At 38.4% G+C, this 24,406-nt stretch overlaps 1 long non-coding RNA gene across 2 annotated transcripts in view; it reads right to left on the bottom strand.

Annotated features, from left to right (window-relative positions):
• Nucleotides 1-24,406, bottom strand: part of LOC128566554 (uncharacterized) — a 105,536-nt gene that overhangs the window by 30,146 nt on the left and 50,984 nt on the right. For both annotated transcript variants that reach the window (XR_008374587.1, XR_008374588.1), the window contains one exon: nucleotides 1,730-1,845. This is a non-coding gene — a long non-coding RNA (uncharacterized LOC128566554). The remainder of the gene's footprint in view (nucleotides 1-1,729; nucleotides 1,846-24,406) is intronic.

The raw sequence follows: 24,406 nt of genomic DNA, 5'->3' as shown, positions 1-24,406 counted from the left end.
CACTTAATGGGCACAATGTTTGGGTGTATGGCACACCTCTTGGGGATGGCACACAATTATAATAAGACTCTACCTAACAAATGCAAACATTGTAACTTAATCCTTTATAGCCTTAAATTAACCTGAAACAATAAAAAAAAAAAAATAAGGAATAACTCTAAAGAACAAAACCAAAGTAATGATTAGCAGGAACAGTGACAGATCATAACCACCCTATAATATAGGAAGTAAACCCTTTGCATTTAAATGCCTAATAGGATGTGTTGCAACAAGTACGATAATCAAAGTGTTTAACTGAAACAGAATAAAATAACTGGTTACCTTTAAGAGTCTTTATCATCCACGCTATCTTCCCACAGTGAGGTGCAGAGAAAGAAATTCTTATATTTCCTATTGTTATCCCACATCTCTACTCAATATAGTTCACTCATTATTAAAACAGAGATTGGCAAACTAGTTTGTAGCCCAGCCACCTGTTTTTATAAATATATTTTTATTGAAACACAGTCATAATCATTTATTTATAGTATATTGTTTATAGCTGCTTTCATGTTAAAACAGTGGAGTTGTGGAGTTGCAAGAGAAATAATCTGACCCACAAGCCTAAAATATTTACTATTTCCCCCATTAGGAAAAAATATATATTATCAATATGATCTAAATTCCAGGCTAACGTTTATGGCCCTGGGAAAAGTGGAATAAACATACTCATTTTCTCTCCTGAATTCCATTATAGAATCTGGACAGAATACATAGGAAAGGTCTGGAGGATCCTGAAAGCAGATGAAGTAGGGATAAAGACCTGAATTCAAAGTACCACCAAACTAGTGATGATTTTAACATTTTTTTCCTCCATTTTTTTCCTAACATTCATTCCTACCACTTGGCCCCACATATCCAGAATGGAAATGTGCAGAAGTCTAAGGCAGAGAAGGATAACTAAAGCCCCATATTTCTGGCAAAAGGACTGAAAAGGGGATCCTAGGAAGCTAAAAAGTGCTAATGAGACTGAAGAAAGAGAAGGTTGTGAAAGTAATCCAATAAAGTTCTTTATTAACTTTTGGGTTCACACAAAAAGTTGAATACCTTTAATCAGTATACAAAAGAAGAAATGTTGTTTATTAACTTTTGGGTTCACACAAAAGTTGTATATCCTTAATCAGTACACAAAAGATTGTAAAACCAAACTGCTTTCCCAAATAGACAAAAAAAAAAAAAAACCCTCAAAATGTATGAAAGATTTAAATTCAAGTCCTGAAACTATAAAATTCCTAGAAGAACACAGGGGAAAAAGTTTTATGACCTTGGTCTTGGCAATGATTTCATGAATATGAAAGCACATATACTAAGACCACAAAATTAAAACAAATAAATGAAACTATATAAAATTAAAACATTTCTGCACAATAAATAAAATAATCAACAGAGATAAAGGTCAACCTACAGAATAGGAGAAAGCATTGCAAAACATATGTCTAATAAGAGGTAAATATCCAAAATATTATAGATATTCTTACAACTCAATTGGAAAAAAGACTAATAATACAACTTAAAAATGACCTAAGGCCAGGCACAGCATCTCATGCCAGTAATCGTAGCACATTTGGAGTTTGAGTCTAGAAGATTACTTGAGGCCAGGGTTTAAGTCCAGCCTGAGGAAGAGGAAGACCCTGTTTCTACCAAAAACAAAATAAATAAATAACAATTAGCCAGGTATGGTGGCACTCACCTGTTGTCTGGTCACTTGGGAGGCTGAGACAGGAGGATCACTGGAGCCAGGAGTTCAAAGCTGCAGTGAACTATGATGACAGCACTGCACATGAGCCCAAGTAGCACAGTGAGACCCTGTCTCAAAATACATAAATAAATAAATAAGCTAAGGATTTGAATAGATAATTCTCCAAAGAAGACATACAAATTATCAAAAAGATATATGAAATTAAAAGTACAAGATTTTTTGTTTGGAGATATGCAAATCAAAACCATAATAAAATATCACTGCATGCCTGTCAGACAACTATTATTTAAAAAAGAGAGAGAAAGAAATGTTGGCAAGGATGTGAATAAGTTAAAACTCTTGCAGACTGGTAGGGGTAATGCAAATTGGTACAGCTTCAATGGAGAACAGTATGAAGATTCCTCAAAAATTTAAAAATAGAACTACCATCAATCCAACATTTTAGTATTTATTTAAAAGAATTGAAACCAGGAGAACAAAGAGATATTAGCACTGCTATGTTCATTGCAGCACTATTCAAAATAGCCAAGAAGTGAAAACAATCCAAATGTCTATCAACAAACAAAGATAATGAAATATTATTCAGCCTCAGAAAAGAAGGAAATTTGACAATATGTGATTATGCTAAATGAAATAGGTCAGTCATAGAAAGACAAATATTGTGATACTACTTACATGAAGTATCTAAAAATAGTCACACTCATAGATTCAAAGAGTAAAATGGTAGTTTCCAGGGGCAGAAGGGAGGAGAAAAGGGGAGTTACCAATCAATGAGCATAAAGTTTAATTAATCAAGATGAATAAGCTCTGGAGATCTTCTGCACAACATTGTACCTATAGTCAAAAATAATTATTGTCCACTGAAAAGTTTGTTAAGAATGTAAATCTCATGTTAAGTATTCTTTCCACAATAACATAAAATTTAATGAGAGATAATTGAACTAAAGTACAAATCTCCACCCAGGTCCCAGACTGGCCACTGGCTGATGCACAGAAGGAATAGATCCAAATAACAATGCAACGCTTTGAAAACTGAGCTGACGTTAAAACCACTAAACACCCAAGGTAGTTTTGAACTTGCAAAATTACCCTAATCAGGCTGATAAAACAAAATTATCAAGATTTGCCTTAGGTTTTAAACAAGACCCAGATTCTCACAACATAATATGTAAAATGTGTCAGATTTAATCCTAAATTACTTGGCACACAATAAACCAGGACATCTCTCTCACATGGGAAAAGACAATCTACAAACATCAACAGTGAGATGAAATGAATGTTAGAATTATCTGACAAAGACATTAAAGTAGCTGTTGTAAAAATGCTCTAGCAAGTAATTGTAAACACTTTTGAAATACCAAATAGATAAAAGGCATAACAAAGAACAAAATGGAAATATTTTTTCTCTTTACCTCACTGTGGGAAGCTAGCTTGAATGATAAGAACTCTCAAAGTAAACAGTTATTTTATTTTATTCTGTTTCAGTTAAACACTTTGATGTTCCTTCTTGTAAACCACCTTACTGCTAAGGGTTTACTTATGGATTACAGGCAAGTTGTGGTTATACACTGTTCCTGTGAATTGTTACTTTTTGCTGTTATTCTTTAGAGTTACCACTTCTTGAGTAAAATTTAGTTACCTAACTTTAAAACTTAAAAGTATTTTCTTAATCAGTTTGCATGACTGTTAACAAATTACCAGTTACCATAGACTTGTGGCTTAAACAATAAACTTCTGTTTTTCATAGTTCTGAAGACTAGGAAATCTAAGATGAAGGTGCTGGCAGATTTGGTGTCTACTAAGACCCTATTACCTGGTTTTCAGGAGGTTGTCTTCTCATTGTATCCTCACAAGGCTAGTTGTTTTCCAAGCAAAGAAAAGATTCTGAATACAAATAGTATATTCCTTTTTTTAATTATTATTAAATCATAGCTGTGTACATTTTTTGTGTTGTGCAATCATGGGGCACCATACACTGGTTTTATATACAATTTGACATATTTTCATCACACTGGTTAATATAGCCTTCCTGGCATTTTCTTAGTTATTTTTTTTTTTTTATTGTTGGGGATTCATTGAGGGTACAATAAGCCAGTTACACTGATTGCAATTGTTAGGTAAAGTCCCTCTTGCAATCATGTCTTGCCCCCATAAAGTGTGACACACACTAAGGCCCCACCCTCCTCCCTCCATCCCTCTTTCTGCATGTTAAGACATTTATACTCTACATTTAGTAAGTTTCACATGCACCCTTGTAAGATGCACCATAGGTGTGATCCCACCAATTACCCTCCCTCTACCCATCACTCCCCTCTCCTCCCCTCCCTTTCTCCTTTCCCCATATTCTTAGGTTATAATTGGTTATAGCTTTCATACGAAAGCTATAATTAGTAGGGTTGAGTACACTGGATACTTTTTCTTCCATTCTTGAGATACTTTGCTAAGAAGAATATGTTCCAGCTCCATCCATGTAAACATGAAAGAGGTGAAGTCTCCATCTTTCTTTAAGGCTACATAATATTCCATGGTGTACATATACCACAATTTATTAAACCATTCGTGGGTCGATGGGCACTTGGGCTTCTTACATGATTTAGCATCTATGAATTGGGCAAATAGTATATTCTAATAAAACTGCCCTATTACTGAGTCACACGGATTTAGTATTGTAAAGAGGAGACTTCAGTGCAGAATGAGCATAAAAGAATGCCATGATATTATTTGTAGGAAACTAAGGAGACTGATAGATCTTTTTTGTTTGTTTTATTTTCTTTCTTTTTTTTTTTTTTTTTTTTTTTTGTAGAGACAGAGTCTCACTATACCGCCCTTGGGTAGAGTGCTGTGGCATCACACGGCTCACAGCAACCTCTAACTCTTGGGCTTACGTGATTCTCTTGCCTCAGCCTCCCAAGCAGCTGGGACTACAGGCGCCCGCCACAACGCCCGGCTATTTTTTTGTTGCAGTTTGGCCGGGGCTGGGTTTGAACCCTCCACCCTTGGCATATGGGGCCAGCGCCCTACTCACTGAGCCACAGGCACTGCCCTTTTTTTTTTTTTTTTGAGAGAGTCTCACTACATCACCCTCAATAGAGTGCTGTAGCATCATAGCTCACAGCAACCTCAAACTCTTGGGCTCAAACAATTCTCCTGCCTCAGCCTCTCTAGTAGCTGGGACTACAGGCACCTGTCACAATTCCCAGCTATTTTTGTTGTTGTTGTTTAGCAGGCCCAGGCCAGGTTCAAACCCACCAGTCCCAGTGCATGTGGCCAGAGCCCTAACCACTAAGCTATGGGCACCAAGCCTGATAGCTCCTCTTTAAGGAAAAAAATAACACACATTGAGGTGAAGCATCTTATCCCTGTCAGATGTTGAAAAGCAACCTGGCCCTTGCTCCTCTCTTCTACTTAATAATACAGCAGCAGAGTATTTCCCCACTACAGTCTGAGAGAGGCAGAGGACAGTCACCTCACATGGCCACCATAGCCCCTCACACATGAAAGGTAATCCTTAACTCCAAGGCTTCAGAGAGAAATGGCTGCAGTTCCAGCAACTTAATAGGTGGACAATGAGTCAGAGAGTACACTCTGTTCCTTTTTCTCCTTGGTAAATACAGGTGCCAGTGCTTAGATTCCAGTTACTTTTGTAATCTCTTGCAGAGTATGCAGAAAGTAAGTTACCCCGTATGTGGTCTTTTGCACATCACACGGGCAGAAATTTCTTGTGAATAAATGACTTTCCTCCATATTTTGGCATTTTCATCATGTCTATTCAAACATGCAGGAGCATTGTCATGGTTAAGACAGACTGTGTGTCCAGTCAAACTTTCTTGATGACAAAGTGTTTTCCTGTTCCAATAAGAAGGAAATTTTCCTTTATTTTCATGAGAATGTGCGATGCTAGACACCTAAGATGAACATGGGCTCACTCACTAAGCAGATGAGGTCTTCTTCCATAGTCCTGTAGACTTTACACACATCTCAGCATGACCAAAATCTAGGCATATCCTAGGAATCCAGCAAGACAATATTCTTTTGCTTTATTAGAGGTGGGCAAACATAACAATCTAAGTAGAGAAACTCGGGGGGAAAAACATAGTCTACATACTTCTCCACTAATTTGCCTTCATGACTATCCACCCAAATTATATGCAGAAATAGCAATTCTACCTAACAACTAAAACATTGTTTCTTTCTTGAACACTTGGCACTCCTTTATTGCAGCCCTATTCATAATTGCTAAGTCATGGAAAAAGCCCAAGTGCCCATCGATCCACAATGGATTAATAAATTGTGGTATATGTATACCATGGAATATTATGCAGCCTTAAAGAAAGATAGAGACTTTACCTCTTTCATGTTTACATGGATGGAGCTGGAACATATTCTTCTTAGTAAAGTGTCTCAAGAATGGAAGAAAAAGTACCCAATGTACTCACCCTTATTATGAAACTAATGCAGGACCTTCACATGAAAACTATAACCCACTTACAACCTAAGAATAGGGAGAAAGGGGAAAGGGAGGGGAGGGAGGTGGGAGGTAGGTGGAGGGAGGGGGATTAATGGGATTACACCTGCGGTGCATCTTACAAGGGTATATGTGAATCTTAGTAAATGTGGAATGTAAAGGTCTTAGCAAAATAACTAAGAAAATGCCAGGAAAGCTATCTTAACTAGTGTGAGGAAAATGTGTCAAACAGTCTATGAACCAAGTGTATGGCACCCCATGATCATACTAATGTACACAGCTATGATTTAATAAAAAAATAAATTAAATAAATAAAATAAATAAATGTGTAACTGGAACTGTGTTGTATGGTAAGGTACTGTTAGGATACTTTCAAGTGCAACTAATAGAAACTCAAATCAAACTAGCTTAAGGAAAAAGATGAAATGACTGACTCAGATAAGTGAAAATTTTAAGGAAGAATACACTTCAGGTATATATGGATTTAGAAGCTTCAGTGATGTTTTTCCCATTCTCTGTCTTTCTACCAACAGGCTCAGCTTATCTTTTCTTTTCTTTATGTATTTACTTCATTGTTTCTACCTGAAGCTTACAAGTTATTTTTCAAAAGGAAAATAGTCCTTCTGTCTCTTAGCATCTATATTAGAAACCTCACAAGACTCAGTCTTTACATCTTCTATATGCACACTTAGACCAGCATAGTGGAGGGAAATAGGGTCTCCCTATCAGCCTTGCTAGGTCCTATGCTCATCCTAAAGACCAGCAGGCAATCGAAGCTTTGTCATCAGAACTCCTGAACTCCAGAGGGAGCGATGCCCCACTGGATTGGGAGGGGTGCTGGGCAGCCAAAATTAACATACAAAACTGACAATTAAGTTTGCAAACTTGCCACTGTGCACTTACATTGACAGCACTGTACAAAAACTTGGTAAGGTTTCATAACCTTGGTATATCAATGTCTCACAGCTGTGTTCATGTCAACATGTGCCAGTGTCTTATTGTGTGGTATTCATTAACGCTGTCGCACATTTTGTGCACCACAACGAGAATGAGAGAATGCTGGAGCTTGAATGCAAGCAATGAACAAACAATAAATTTTTTGTTAAACTTGGCCAGAGTAGAAGTGAAACCAGGGACATGTTAGTCCAAGTTTATGGCGATAATGCCATGAAGAAAATGGCAGTGTACAAATGGATTAAACATTTTTCTGAGGGCACAGAAAGCATTATGGATGAAGAGAGTTCAGGGCAGCTAGTAATGAGCAGAAATGACAAAAACACTGCAAAAATTAATCAATTGTGCATCAAAATTGTCAGCTGACTGTGAGAGGCATAGCAGACCAAATAAACATTGATAGAGAAACATTTAGGAAAATCATAACTGAAAATTTTTGCATCAGAAAGGTATGTGCAAAATGGGTTCCCCCAAATATAATTTTAAGAAATAAAAACAAATCCGGAGGCATCATGTTACCAGAATTCAGGTTATACTACACATCTATAGTGATCAAAACAGCATGGCACTGGCACAAAAATAGAGGTACAGAATAGAGAACATAGAAATAAACCCAGCCATATATTACCATCTAAGCTTTGATAAATCAAGCAAAAGCATACAGTGGGGGAAAGAATCCCTATTTAATAAGTGGTGCTGGGAGAACTGGTTAGCTACATGTAAAAGACTGAAATTATACTTGCACCACTCACCACTGACAAAAATTGACTCTCACTGGACAAAATATTTAAATTTAAGACATGAAACAATAAAAATTCTAGAGGAGCATTGGAGAGCAAGATGGTGGCCGAGTAACACCTTCCTTGTATCTGGGCACCGTGAGTCTGGGGAGATAGGACTCCAGGCATCTCTGGCTAGTGGGATCAGCCTATCATTACCCCTGTGAGGATACAGGGAGTCAGTGAGAGACTTCTGGACCCCAAAAGGAGGACTAAAACAGTGGAAAATCGGCAAGAGGTCACATGTGTTCAATTGGTCTAAACCTGCCCACAACTGACTTATGCAACCCTTAGTCCACAGACACGAGAACTTAAAGAGCAAGAGGAAGTGAAAGGAAAATTAGGGCAAGGAAACAGATAAAAGAAATCACTCATGAGGAAGAATCAGCAGAAAACTCCAGGCAACATGAAGAACCAGTCTAGAACAACCCCTACAAGGGAACATGAGGTGGCTACTGGAGAGGATTCCACCTATAAAGAAATGTTATGAATGACAGAAAGGGAATTTAGAATGCACATGATGAAAACAATGAAAGCAATGATGGAAACAATGAAGGAAACTGCTAATAAAGTGGAAATAACCAAAAGGAAACCCAAAAACAGAATGAAATTAGAAAGGAATGATATGAAGAATATAAAAAGGATATAGCAGAGCTGAAGGAACTGAAACAGTAAATTAAGGAACTTAAAGATGGAAGGGAAAGTATCAGCAACAGGTTAGACCATGCAGAAGAAAGAATTTCAGAGGTAGAAGACAAAGTACTTGAGATAACTCAGATAGTAAAAGAGGCAGAAAAGAAGAGAGAGAAAGCAGAACGTTCACTGTCAAAATTATGGGACTTTATGAAGCGTTCCAAATATATGAGTTATATGAATCCCAGAAGGGGAAGAAGAATGCTCCAGAGGAATGGAAGTCATACTAAAGAATATTATAAAAGAAAATTTCCCAAATATCGCCAAAGATTCTGACACACTGCTTTCGGAGGGATATTGGACCTCAGGTCACCACAACTCTAACCGAGCTTCTCCAAGACACATTGTGATGAACCTGTCAAAAGTCAAGGAAAAAGAAACGATTCTGCAAGCTGCCAGGAGTAAGCACCAGTTGACCTACAGGGGCAAATCCATGAGAGTGACCGCAGACTTCTCTAATGAAACTTTCCAAGCAAGAAGACAATGGGCATCTACCTTTAATCTACTTAAACAAAACAACTTCCAGCTCAGAATTCTGTACCCTGCTAAGCTAAGCTTCAAAATTGACGCAGAAATCAAATCATTTACGGATACAAACATTGAGGAAATTCGCCACAACAAGACCAGCTCTACAGGAAATACTTCAACCTGTTCTGCACAATGACCACCACAATGGATCAGCAGCAAAGTAAGAACTCAGAAATTAAACGACAGAACCTAACCTCCACACTGATGCAAAAGATAAAACTAAGCAATGGACTCTCACAAAATAAGATGAATAGAATACTACCACATTTATCAATTATCTCAATAAATGTTAATGGCTTGAATTCCCCACTGAAGAGACATAGATTGGCTGACTGGATTAAAAAACACAAGCCATCCATTTGCTGTCTGCAAGAAACACACCTGGCTTCAAAAGACAAATTAAAGCTCCGAGGAAAGGGTTGGAAGACAATTTTTCAGGCAAATGGAATTCAGAAGAAAAGAGGAGTTGCAATCTTACTTTCAGATTCATGTGGATTTAAAGCAACTAAAGTCAAAAAAGACAAAGATGGTCACTTTATATTGGTCAAGGGAAAACTACAACAAGAAGACATTTCAATTCTAAATATTTATGCACCCAATTTAAATGCTCCCAGATTCTTGAAACAGACCTTACTCAGTTTGAGCAATATGATATCTGATAATACCATAATAACAGGGGACTTTAACACTCCTCTTACAGAGCTGGACAGATCCTCTAAACAGAAATTAAACAAAGATATAAGAGATCTAAATGAGACCCAAGAACAACTGTGCTTGATAGACACATATAGACCACTCCATCCCAAAGATAATGAATGTACATTCTTCTCATCACCCCATGGAACATTTTCCAAAATTGATCATATCCTGGGACACAAAACAAATATCAACAGAATCAAAAGAATTGAAATTTTACCTTGTATCTTCTCAGACTATAAGGCACTAAAGGTGGAACTCAACTCTAACAAAAATGCTTGACCCCACACAAAGGCATGGAAATTAAACAATCTTCTGTTGACTAACAGATGGGTGCAGGAAGAAATAAAACAGGAAATCATTAACTTCCTTGAGCATAATAACATTGAAGACACAAGCTACCAAAACTTGTGGGATACTGCAAAAGCAGTTTTGAGAGGAAAATTCATCGCTTTAGATGCCTACATTCGAAAAACAGAAAGAGAGTGCATCAACAATCTCACATGCCATTTTATGAAATTAGAAAAAGAAGAACAATCTAAGTCTAAACTCAGTAGAAGAAAAGAAATATCCAAAATCAAATCAGAGATCAATGAAATTGAAAACAAGAGAATCATTCAGAAAATTAATGAAACAAGGAGTTGTTTTTTTTTGTTTGTTTTTTGGTTTTTGGGTTTTGGCCGGGGCTAGGTGTTGGTTTTTTGAAAAAATAAGTAAAATAGATAAACCATTGGCCACACTAATGAGAAATAAAAAACTAAAATCTCTAGTAACCTCAATCAGAAATGACAAAGGGGATATAACAACTGATCCCACAGAGATACAGGAGATCATCTCTGAATACTACCAGAAACTCTATGCCCAGAAATTTGACAATGTGAAGGAAATGGATCAATATTTGGAATCACACCCTCTCCCTAGACTTAGCCAGGAAGAAATAGAGCTCCTAAACAGACTAACTTCAAGCACTGAGATCAAAGAAACAATAAAAAATATTCCAACCAAAAAATGCCCTGGTCCAGATGGTTTCACACCAAAATTCTATCAAACCTTCAAGGAAGAGCTTATTCCTGTACTGCAGAAATTATTCCAAAAAATTGAGGAAGAAGGAATCTTCCCCAACACATTCTATGAAGCAAACATCACCCTGATACCAAAACCAGGAAAAGACCCAAACAAAAAGAAGAACTTCAGACCAATCTCATGCATGAATATAGATGCAAAAATTCTCGACAAAATCCTAGCCAATACATTACGGCTTATCATCAAAAAAGTCATTCATCATGATCAAGTAGGCTTCATCCCAGGGATGCAAGGATGGTTTAACATATGCAAGTCCATAAACGTTATCCACCATATTAACAGAGGCAAAAATAAAGATCACATGATCCTCTCAATAGATGCAGAAAAAGCATTTGATAAGATCCAGCATCCTTTTCTAATTAGAACACTGAAGAGTATAGGCATAGGTGGCACATTTCTAAAACTGATTGAAGCTATCTATGACAAACCCACAGCCAATATTTTACTGAATGGAGTAAAACTGAAAGCTTTTCCTCTTAGAACTGGAACCAGACAAGGTTGTCCTCTGTCACCTTTACTATTCAACATAGTGCTGGAAGTTCTAGCCAATACAATTAGGCAAGACAAGGAAACAAAGGGAATCCAAATGGGAGCAGAGGAGGTCAAACTCTCCCTCTTTGCTGATGACATGATCTTATACTTAGAGAACCTCAAAAACTCAACCCCAAGACTCCTAGAAGACATTAAAAAAATACAGTAATGTTTCAGGATATAAAATCAATGCCGCGGACCGCCAGTCGAATGAGTCTCAGTCCGAGGGCTTTCAGGGCGAGACGGCTCAGGTTGATTGGAAGGTCGACGCAGGGTGATTTGACAGACTACTACACACCACGAGTGATGAGGAAAGTAGCTGTACTTTACTGATTTTTAGGCATGGTATTTATACATTTTTGACAATGTCTTACAAACTACAAAAGATATTTTTATGACTTGCTGATGCTTACAAAGTTCTTATCGAGTTTTGTAGATGGGAGTAGTCAACCGTCTTTTCTTAGACAATGTTTCTGCCCGTAAGGGGGAACAAAGGACTGCTGCTTATCAGCAGTTACTCTTTTACTTCTCTTTATCTATGTTTAAACCTTCTTTCTTTGTAAAACTGCTTTGTTCACATTTTGTATTTTTATATTTTTATATTTGATTATGATTTTTATGTTGTTAGTGAATTGATAGTGAATTATGTATATGTTTTAAGTGTATAGTGACAAAATTATAGAGAAAGCAATTTCATAGAAAACTTATTTCAAAGAAACAGTTTCAAAGGGACATAAGGTAGAGATAAGAGACCGGAGGGAGCGGGTATCTGGTAGGAACATCTTAACTTATCATCCCTGCATTCTCTTGATACATTGTTTCAATTAACTGACCTTTATGGTGGGAACGTGTTCCCTTGGAGACTTTTTAGTCTCCATTGTATAGATGAAGTCATGGATTAGTAAGTCATTATGTTTATTCTTAGTTTCTGAGGACATTCAAGCAACAATTAACCATTCAACTCAACAAACAAGTTTCAAACAGGTTTCAGGGTAAAGGTTACTCAGGCCTTTATGCCGCACCTCATGACTTCCTACGTTCACTAAAAGGCATGCTAGGCAACTTATGCGCTGCTGTCGCAAACCAGGGGGACTGGGGGCAACGCTCCGAGGAGCACCCACCGCCTTACCACAGTTTTTACAACGCGGACAGAGCCATCCCGCCACGGCTTGATGCCGGGGGTGCAGCATTTCCCCCTTTTTTGTTAATGAAACGTAGTTCAAAGAGGTCTTGGCGAACAGCCTTTAAGGAGGAAAAGACACAACGAAGGAGACAGGGTAACAGTAAAACAACACAGAATATCAGGCATCCAATAATGACAATAAACACAATGTACTGAATCCAGGACACAGGATTTAAAGATTTAAGATTGTCAGAGAGGGATTGAGCCAGTGAATCAAGAGAAGTGCTAGGTAAATGAGCTTCACTGATGGCAGTGATATCTTTTTGAAGAGTATGTAAATCATGTGTAATATCATTGTCCTTCCAGACACCCTGTAGATGAGCTTTAGTTTTGTCCCAGGAAGTGGACATATTATAAGGTAAAGGAGTTACACAAATAGCAGGAAAGGCAGAATGACATCTGGTTTGAAGTTTATGTTGTATAAACTTTATATCTTGTCCTAAGGCTAAAACTACTTCTTCTAGGATGTTAAGTTTTGCTTCAAGTTTATTATCTATGCTGGCTTGAGTCATTAAAGCTAGAGTTATGTTGCTGCTGAGAGAATTAACAAAGTGAGCTGTGTGAACTTCTTGAACCAAAGCAGTAGTGGCTACCGCAAATGTTGTGACTATAGAAATTAAAGCTAAAATACCGAGAATCAAAGCAGCCACAAACCTCTTAGGTCGAATTAATTGATTAACAGTATGTAAAACTTGTAAAGCAGAATTATCATACCAAGGATCATCTTGTAAATCAACAGGTAATAGTACATAAGAGGGTCTTTTAACAATTAAAACAGAATTAAACAAGCGTTCATTGAATAAATCAGTAGAAGTAAGACAATTTGTAACTTTACAAGCGGTACAAGAAATATGATAAGAGTTTTTAGATTGTGTAATAGTTAAGTACTTATTGGGAGCTAAAAGTAGAGCATATGGATATCCAACACAAGCTCTCACTGACATTGCATTTGGTTTTGGCATATTAGGTTTCTTTTCTAAAATTAAGTTGGATGCAGCAACAAGTCTGAATAAATCATAATGTATTTGAGTTTTATTTTTGTCTTGAGCCACCCATATGGGCTCAACTAGACCAGGTGTAAACCATCGTCGTATTGGTTGGGGAGTACCAGACCACTGATATTGATGAAATTTATCTAATTGTTTTGATAAATACTTATTATGATCATAACAAGAAGTAAGAGAATAATCCCAGATGACTGTGTTTGAATTTATAGGAGAATGTTTGTTGGCAGTATCTGGGAATCCACAGGAAAGCCAAGTAGGTGTTTTAGTTAATGATGATTCCCAGAACTGATTTTTATCTGTATATTTTTCTTTACAGTTAGGGAGGGGTAACGAGTTCACAGATAAACAGGTTTCATTATAATTAGGACTTCCAATAGTTTGTAACTCATATTCCCAAACATAACGTCTATTTGCATCATGAGGATCTGGAGCATCAGTTAAAAATACCCTGTAGCTAGTAGGTAAACAAAAAGGAGGTGTGTTGCCTCTTAAAGTAAAGCAAATAGGCAAGGAGTCGGCTTTGCCAGTGAAATTAATTAAAGCCGCAGCATGATGTCTGGATTCTGAGTCAGTTAAACCTCCTAAGCGGATAGAATCATTAGAAAGAATTTTTATGGGGTCTGGATCTAGCCAGCCCACAGGGTGTAGCAGTGGAGGATTAGGAACATAAGACCAATAAGCTGCAGTTTCTACCTTAGGAGTAGAGATTAGTGATAGAAACGCAAGAAAGTACATTGTAGGAGTTAGAGGGTTTCCTTGAGATATGAGAAGTTGTTTAGCTTGTTTCACCAGGGCACGGATCTGTGTCCACGTGGTCTTGGAGGGTTTCGGTGAAATTTCCACAGTCGTCCTCATTTGTGCAGATAGGATCTTCATCCGCCGCAGGCGTTGTCTTCTGCGCCGGGGTCTCCGGAGGAGCCGGTTTGATGAGCCGGTCTGGAATCCAGACGGGAGAGTCGGCATCCTGTGGAAATATGCAAGCATAGCCTCGTCCGGAGGTTAACAATACATCAGGGCCTTTCCATTGGCCCGATAATAAATCTTTCCAAAGAACTTTAGGAAGGGTGGCAGCCGATTGTGGCTGCCAATGGGAGAGAGCAGGGGTTAAATTGTTGGAGTTTACATTAAGGTGATTTAGGACGAATAAAGCATGGGTTAAAATATGATGAGGAGAGAAATATTTATGAGCTTTTTGTAGGCGTTCAATTTGTAATTTTAATATTTGATTAGTTCTTTCAACAATTGCTTGACCCTGAGGATTATACGGGATCCCCGTAGAATGAGAAATCTTCCACTGTATACAAAATTGTTCAAATGCTCGAGAGGTATAAGCTGGAGCATTGTCTGTTTTTAATTGATGAGGAACACCTAGCTGCTGAAAGCAGTAAAATAGGTGCTGTACAACATCTTTGTAGGCCTCGCCAGGTCTTGCAGAGGCACAGATAAAATGAGAAAAAGTATCAACAGTAACATGTACATATTGTAATTTTCCAAAACTAGACACATGTGTTACATCCATTTGCCATAATACATTGGGGCGTAAACCCCGAGGATTAACACCAAATTTTAAAGGATGATGAGTAATAGGACAGGCTTTACACTTTAAGACTATTTGTCTTGCCTGTTCTCTAGTAATTTGAAACATTTTTCTTAATGCGTTAGCATTTTGGTGATGTAAGGCGTGGCTTTCTTCAGCTTCAGCCACTGATGCCACCATAGTACGTGTTAACAAATCTGCAGTGGCATTTCCTTGGGCCAAAGGGCCAGGTAAATTAGTATGTCCTCTTATGTGACCAATATAAAATTGATTATTCCTTTGCTGAATTAAAGTTTGTAGTTTCTTTAATAAAGGTAGAATAGTTGAGGTTCCTGTTAAAAGAGCAGTTTCAAGAGCTGGAAAAAGAGAAGCAATATATTTTGAATCTGTGTACAAGTTAAACCTTTGTTTGAAATTATTAAAGGCCGAGATTAGAGCCCATAATTCTGTTTGTTGGGCAGAGGCTTGTGTGACCTCTTTAATAAGAGGAGACAGGCCTGGGCTAAAAACTACAGCTCGACCTGTAGAGGAGCCATCTGTGAACAAGGTTATTGCGTCAGACAGAGGCTGTTTGGAACACATAAGAGGAAATATAAGTGAAACTGTTTTTGTAAATTCAATTAAAGGATGTTTAGGATAATGGTATAAGATTTGACCTGCATAGCCTTGTAAGGCCAATACCCAATCATCATTATTTTGAAATAGTTGTTCCACTTGAATTTTATTATAAGCAGTTACAATTACATGAGGATCTTTACCAAATAATTCCCGTGATCTTTTTCTTCCTTTATCAATTAATAAAGACACCAGGTATGGATAATCAGCAACAATCTTTGTCTGAACATGTGGTAAATGAATCCATTCTAAAATACCTTCCTGCCATAGGCAAGCTGTAGGAGTATACTCAGTAGAAAAAATGAGTAAAGACCATGGGTTTTGATAATTAATTTGTTTAACCCTAGCTTGAGTTAAAGCCTGTTCAACAACTTGTAAAGCCTGCAAGGCTTCTGGAGTTAAATGTCTAGGGGAACGGGGATTAGAGTCTCCCTGTAAGATAGTAAACAAAGGACTAAGAGTTCCCGTAGTAATTTTTAGAAAAGGCCGAATCCAATTTATTTCTCCCAGTAACTTTTGATAGTCATTAAGAGTTTGTAATTTATCTCTCCGTATTTGAACTTTTTGAGGTGCGATATAATCAGAGTGAATCCATTGTCCCAGATAACTTAATGGTTTATCTCTTTGAATTTTTTCTGGGGCAATGACTAAGCCAAATTTAGTTAATTGTTCTATAGCCTTTTCTAGCATTAGCTGTACTTGTGGCAGCTCAGGATGAGCTAGTAAGATATCATCCATATAATGAATTATGTAAGCACTAGGAAATTGTTTTCTCAGTGCTGCCAATGCAGCCGCCACAAATTTTTGACATAAGGTAGGGCTGTTTTTCATGCCCTGTGGCAAAGTTTTCCACTGATATCTTTTAAACGGTTCCTGTAAATTCAAAGAAGGAACGCTGAAAGCAAAACGAGGACAGTCATCAGGATGTAGATTAATAGTAAAAAAGCAGTCTTGTAGATCAATAATTATAAGTGACCATTGTTCAGGTACTGCTACAGGAGATGGGAGCCCAGGTTGAAGGGAGCCCATGTCTTCCATAATGGTATTGACTGCTCTCAAATCTTGTAAAAGTCTCCATTTGCCAGATTTTTTCTTAATAACAAACACAGGAGTGTTCCACGGGCTAGTGGATTCCTCTAAATGACCCTTATCTAATTGCTCTTGTACTAAAATTTGTAATGCCTGTAACTTTTCTGTTGTTAGGGGCCACTGACTAACCCACACAGGAACATCTGTTAACCATTTTATTTTACAGGCATAGTTTTCTGCAGTGGCCCCTATGAAAAACACTGATCGTTTAGCTGATCACCTGTAACTAGTTTCATGTCTAGAACATGTAAAAGATCTCGTCCCCACAAAGTATAGGGTAGAGAGGGTAACACATAAGGTTGAAAGTAAATTTTCTTATCCTTATATTCACATAATAAATGAGATGTACTCCGCATAACACCAGAAACAGAACCTAAACCAACTAATGAAGACCCAGTCCGATGTACTGGCCAGGATTTTGGCCAGTCAGAAGCTGCAATGCAGGTTACATCAGCTCCTGTGTCCATTAACCCTTTAATAGGCCTGCCCTCAACTTTCATTTTTAACATTGGTCTATCATATAAATCATGTATGAGAGCTACACAGTCCTGATCAGTAAATCCAAATTGACCCTCTCCCCTGGCATCATGTAAGTGATAGGTGGGAAGTGGTATATATGGCAACAACAATAACTGAGCAATTCTTTGTCCCTTATGAATTTGTGTAGTTTCTACTAAAGACTTTACCATGACTTTAATTGTATTCTCAGTGTCAGAATCAATAACTCCCGGAATAACTTCAAAATGTTTGGTATAATTGGAACTGCGACCTAAAATAACACCCACTGTGCCCGGTAACAATTTTCCTTTAATTCCAGTAGGAACTAGAGTAACACCATCATGTTTAGATATAATTATGTCTTTAGAGCTGGCAAGATCAAGGCCTGCACTGCCAGGAGTTCCACGCGGGAGGTCATGAATTGTCCATTCTGGCGGTATACAATTAGTGGTAGATGTAGGTTCTAAAAAAGGTTGTACTACAGTAGACTTAGGCTCTCCCTTGGGGTCGGGGCTGGGAGAATGCCCCTCATCTAGTTTTTTGACCTATTGCCATTATTAGCATTTGCACCCTTGTCAGACAAGGGGGTTCCATCTTTATGAAACTTAGATTTACATTCATTTCTCCAGTGCCTGCCCTTCTTACAACGAGGGCATGGTCCCGGGGGTAGCCCACGAGACTTATCATTACTATTATTATTATTGGAAAACTTTTTACAATCCTTTTGTATGTGGCCATGCTTCCCGCAATTATAGCAGGTAGGTATGGCATGCGGGGGTGTACAACCAAAACATGTGTTGCTAGGATCTCTATCAAGAGCATTCTTAACATATGAACTAAATTTCTGACCCCGCATAGCTGCAGCAAACGCCATTCCCTGGACGATTGCTGGTGAGGCATCCATGCATGCTTTAATATAATCTTGTATTGTACCTGTTTTCCTGAGTGGACGTATTAAGTCCTGACACAGCGTATTTGCATTTTCCCAAGCCAACTGCTTGAGTAATAATGCTGTGCCCTCAGACGGTGGGAGCATTCTATTAATAGCTTCTTCTAGGCGAGAAATAAAGTCAGGATAGGATTCTTCCATACCCTGTTTTATGCCTGCTAAAGTTGTGCCCTTAGTACCTGGAGGAGGTATTCTGCGCCAAGCAGAAACTGCATTGTGGTTAATCATTTCTAAAAATTGCCGTGGTAGTTTAATTTGATTTTCAGAGGTGGCAAATTCATCTGTTCCTAAAAGCATAGATAACGTGGGCTGTGCCTTTCTACCTACATGTTGATTAACGCTTTCTCTGCATCTATCTTCATATTCTGTTCTCCATAAAATATAGTCACCTGGGGAAAGCGTGGCCTTGGCCGTTTGTTGCCAATCATACGGAGTAAGCCACTGACTACTGATTGATTCTACAATTTGTAAAGTATAAGGGGCAGAAGCTCCCGATGTACGGACAGCTTGTTGCAATTCTTTAAGTGTCTTTAACGACAGAGGTTCCCAGGTGGGTGGTGCCCTTTCCTCGGTAGGAAAACGTACCGGGAAAGCGAAAGTAAAATCTCCCTGCTGACGGGCTTCTCGCACCGCCGCCTGAAAGCCTATGGGCGGCGGGGGGAGACAAGGAGGCACACGGGGAAGTGGAGCCCGCAAAGTTGGCCTGGGTGTAGTCACAGGCACACGGACTGCCGGATAAGCTCGGCGAGGGTGAATGAAATCATGCATTCTATCCTTTTCATCTGGTTTAGTAAATTCATCCACCACATCCCACTCGTCACTATCCGAGGAATTATCAACCGGTGGGAGCGGCGGTATAATATCTTTGAGTGTTGGAGCTGAGGGGATGACGCTCTCAGCATTAGATACTGGCTCAGGGTCTTTAAGAGCCTCTGGGGGGACTTCATCATAAATGGGTGCCACCTTAGTTTCAGGGCTTTCAGCCTCCGAATCAGTTTCTCTTATAAATGCTTCTAAGAAGGTATTGTCAGCCAAAAGTTCTCTAACCTGTAACCACAAAGGAAAAGCCTGTGGGGGCAAAACCTGCTCCCCATGCTCCTGCATGTAATTCCGCATCTCGCGTCCCACTCTCTTCCAGTCGGAGAGAGAGAGAGAGCCTTCCTCCAGAAACCAAGGACTAACCAACTTTATGAAATGCATAAGCTCCTCCAACCGTTTGAGAGACACATGAAAACCATTTTTCTCTAACAGCCGCTGTATCATGACACTGAGCATGCGTTCCTCTTTTCCTAATGTATGCCCCATGTTGTCCTGCGGATTACTCACACTTAACCGGTCAGCCTTTACCGGCGGGACTCGAGCTCCCTGGTGAGAGTCGCCTTCAATCTGAAAAGAGAGGAAAGAAAGAAAAAGAAAGATCACCTGTCCTTCAAGTCCCTGTTCGAGGGCGCCAGCTGCCGCGGACCGCCAGTCGAATGAGTCTCAGTCCGAGGGCTTTCAGGGCGAGACGGCTCAGGTTGATTGGAAGGTCGACGCAGGGTGATTTGACAGACTACTACACACCACGAGTGATGAGGAAAGTAGCTGTACTTTACTGATTTTTAGGCATGGTATTTATACATTTTTGACAATGTCTTACAAACTACAAAAGATATTTTTATGACTTGCTGATGCTTACAAAGTTCTTATCGAGTTTTGTAGATGGGAGTAGTCAACCGTCTTTTCTTAGACAATGTTTCTGCCCGTAAGGGGGAACAAAGGACTGCTGCTTATCAGCAGTTACTCTTTTACTTCTCTTTATCTATGTTTAAACCTTCTTTCTTTGTAAAACTGCTTTGTTCACATTTTGTATTTTTATATTTTTATATTTGATTATGATTTTTATGTTGTTAGTGAATTGATAGTGAATTATGTATATGTTTTAAGTGTATAGTGACAAAATTATAGAGAAAGCAATTTCATAGAAAACTTATTTCAAAGAAACAGTTTCAAAGGGACATAAGGTAGAGATAAGAGACCGGAGGGAGCGGGTATCTGGTAGGAACATCTTAACTTATCATCCCTGCATTCTCTTGATACATTGTTTCAATTAACTGACCTTTATGGTGGGAACGTGTTCCCTTGGAGACTTTTTAGTCTCCATTGTATAGATGAAGTCATGGATTAGTAAGTCATTATGTTTATTCTTAGTTTCTGAGGACATTCAAGCAACAATTAACCATTCAACTCAACAAACAAGTTTCAAACAGGTTTCAGGGTAAAGGTTACTCAGGCCTTTATGCCGCACCTCATGACTTCCTACGTTCACTAAAAGGCATGCTAGGCAACTTATGCGCTGCTGTCGCAAACCAGGGGGACTGGGGGCAACGCTCCGAGGAGCACCCACCGCCTTACCACAGTTTTTACAACGCGGACAGAGCCATCCCGCCACGGCTTGATGCCGGGGGTGCGGCAAATCAATGTCCACAAGTCAGTAGCCTTTGTATACACCAGTAACAGTCAAGATGAGAAGCTAATTAAGGACACAACTCCCTTCACCATAGTTTCAAAAGAAAATGAAATCCTAGGAATATACCTAACGAAGGAGGTGAAGGACTTCTATAAAGAAAATTATGAAATCCTCAGAAAGGAAATAGCAGAGGATATTAACAAATGGAAGAACATACCATGCTCATGGATGGGAAGAATCAACATTGTTAAAATGTCTATACTTCCCAAAGCAATCTACCTATTCAATGCCATTCCTATCAAAATACCAACATCCTACTTTCAAGATTTGGAGAAAATGATTCTGAGTTTTGTATGGAACCGGAAAAAAACCCATATAGCTAAGTCAGTTCTTAGTAATAAAAATAAAGCTGGGGGCATCAGCATACCAGATTTTAGTCTGTACTACAAAGCCATAGTGCTCAAGACAGCATGGTACTGGCACAAAAACAGAGACATAGACACTTGGAATCGAATTGAAAACCAAGAAATGAAACTAACATCTTACAACCACCTAATCTTCAATAAACCAAACAAGAACATACCTTGGGGGAAAGACTCCCTATTCAATAAATGGTGTTGGGAGAACTGGATGTCTACATGTAAAAGACTGAAACTGGACTCACACCTTTCCCCACTCACAAAAATTGATTCAAGTGGATAAAGGACTTAAATTTAAGGCATGAAACAATAAAACAAATAAATTTTTCCGGTTCCATACAAAAATCCTCCAAGAAAGCATAGAAAAAACACTGGAAGATTTTGGCCTGGGGAAAGACTTCATGAAGAAGACTGCCATGGCAATTTCAACAACAACAAAAATAAACAAATGGGACTTCATTAAACTGAAAAGCTTCTGTACAGCTAAGGAGACAATAACCAAAGCAAAGAGACAACCTACACAATGGGAAAGGATATTTGCATATTTTCAATCAGACAAAAGCTTGATAACTAGGATCTATAGAGAACTCAAATTAATCCACATGAAAAAAGCCAACAATCCCATATATCAATGGGCAAGAGACATGAATAGAAGCTTCTCTAAAGATGACAGACAAATGGCTAAGAAACACATGAAAAAATGTTCATCATCTCTATATATTAGAGAAATGCAAACCAAAACAACGCTGAGATATCATCTAACCCCAGTGAGAATGGCCCACATCACAAAATCTCAAAACTGCAGTTGCTGCTGTGGATGTGGAGAGAAGGGAACACTTTTACACTGCTGGTGGAAATGCAAACTAGTACAACCTTTCTGGAAGGAAGTATTGAGAAACCTCAAAGCACTCAAGCTAGAGCTCCCATTTGATCCTGCAATCCCATTACTGGGCATCTACCCAGAAGGAAAAAAAATCCTTTTATCTTAAGGACACTTGTACTAGACTGTTTATTGAAGCTCAATTTACAATTGCCAATATGTGGAAACAGCCTAAATGCCCACCAACCCAGGAATGGATTAACAAGCTGTGGTATATGTATACCATGGAATACTATTCAGCTATTAAGAAAAATGGAGACTTTACATCCTTCGTATTAACCTGGATGGAATTGGAAGACATTATTCTTAGTAAAGCATCACAAGAATGGAGAAGCATGAATCCTATGTGCTCAATTTTGATATGAGGACAATTAATGACAATCAAGGTTATGGGGGCAGAGGAAAAGCAGAAAGAGGGACGGAGGGAGGGAGGTGGGGCCTTGGTGTGTGTCACACTTTATGGGGGCAAGACATGATTGTAAGAGAGACTTTACCTAATAATTGCAATCAGTGTAACCTGGCTTATTGTACCCTCAATGAATCCCCAACAATAAAAAATAAATAAATAAATTCTAGAGGAAAGTGTGGGGGAAAACCCTTGACAAAATTGGCCTGGGAAAAGATTTTATGAAGAAGATTCACTTGGCAATTGCAGGAACACCAAAAATAAATAAAGACATGATCAAGCTAAAAAGCTTCTGCATAGCTAAGGGTATCACAATCGAAGCAAAAAGACAACCTTTGGATTGGGAGAAGATATTTGTATGTTATATATCTGACAAAAGGCTGATAACTGGAATCTATAGAAAACTCAAATTAATCAACAAGAGAAGAGAAAATGACCCCATTAATAAGTGGGCAAGAGACTTAAACAGAAACTTCTCTAAAGATGACAGACAAATGGCCAATAAACTAATAAAAGCTCATCATTCCTAATGATCAGAGAAATGCAAATAAAAACCACTCTAAGATTAGCCTACATCACAGAATTCCAAATCTGCAGATGCTGGAGTGGAGGTGGAGAGAAGGGAACACTTCTACACTGCTGGTGGGATTGTAAACTAATACAACCTCTATAGAAAGAAATATGGAGAATTCTCAAAGAACTAAAAGTTGACCTTGCATTTGATCCGGCAATTCCATTACTAAATAGCTACCCAGAAAAAACAAAACATAATTTTATCACAGGGATATTTGCACTAGAATGTTTTTTACAGCACAATTCACAATTGCCAAGACATGGAAACAACCCAAATGCCGATCAACCCATCAATGGATTAACAAATTGTGGTATATATATATACCATGAACCTCTATTCAGCCATAAAAGAAGACGGAGACTTTACATCTTTTGTAAAGTATCACAAGAAAAAGAAGTATTCAATACTAATATGAAACCAATATCTAAACAATTACACATCCAGATGAAAGAAAAACACAAGTATAGTGTTTTTCTATACTTGTGAAGGGGAAGAGAAGAAGAGAGAGAGGTGAGGGGGGAGGAGAGAGGGTGATTGGTGGTACTTCACCTAATGTGCACAATGTGAGCATGTTCAGCACACCACCTGGGTGAAGGGCTCAACTACAACATGCACTTTACCTTAGACATGAAAACAATGTAACCTAAACATTTGTACCCTCATATCAATCTGAAACTTTAAAAAAAAAAGAAGAAGAAAAAGGTCCTGAAAAAGTTCACTGATGAACAAAAGCAAAGGAGAGTCAAAGTTTGCTAAGACCTTTTGGAGAGGCAAGACAATGATTTGGACTGTGTTATCACTGATGATGAAACACGGGTATACCAACATGACTCTGAAACAAAGTGTTGAAGTGCACAACAGAAGTCAGCCAATTCTTCATGACCAAAAAGTTCTGCCATTCCTAATCAAGAGTCAAAATGATGTTGCTAACCTTTTTTTTTTTGTACCAGAGAGATTGTTCATTGTGAATTTGTACCAACTAGACAAACAGTTAACCAAGTTTACTGTTTGGAAATGCTGAAAAGGCTGTATGAAAAAGTTAGATGAAAACAATCTAAACCTTTCATCAACAACTCATGGCTCTTGCATCACTATATAATGCACCAGCCCACGTGGCACTGTAAGGGAGTTTTTAGACAGTAAATAAATAACTGGATTGAAACACCCTCCCTAATCACCTGATCTGGGTCCCAGGGACTTTTATTTTTACCTGACAATAAAGGAAATATTGAAAGGAAAAAATTTTGGTAACATTCAGGACATCAAGGGTGATATGATAGATTTGATGGACATTCCAGAAAAAGAGTTCCAAAACTTCTTTGAAGGGTGGACT

Source organism: Nycticebus coucang, chromosome 15 (assembly GCF_027406575.1).
Source record: "Nycticebus coucang isolate mNycCou1 chromosome 15, mNycCou1.pri, whole genome shotgun sequence".
Lineage (NCBI taxonomy): Eukaryota > Metazoa > Chordata > Mammalia > Primates > Lorisidae > Nycticebus > Nycticebus coucang.
Note: the sequence above shows the minus strand (reverse complement) of the source record. Positions and strands in the feature narration are given on the sequence as shown.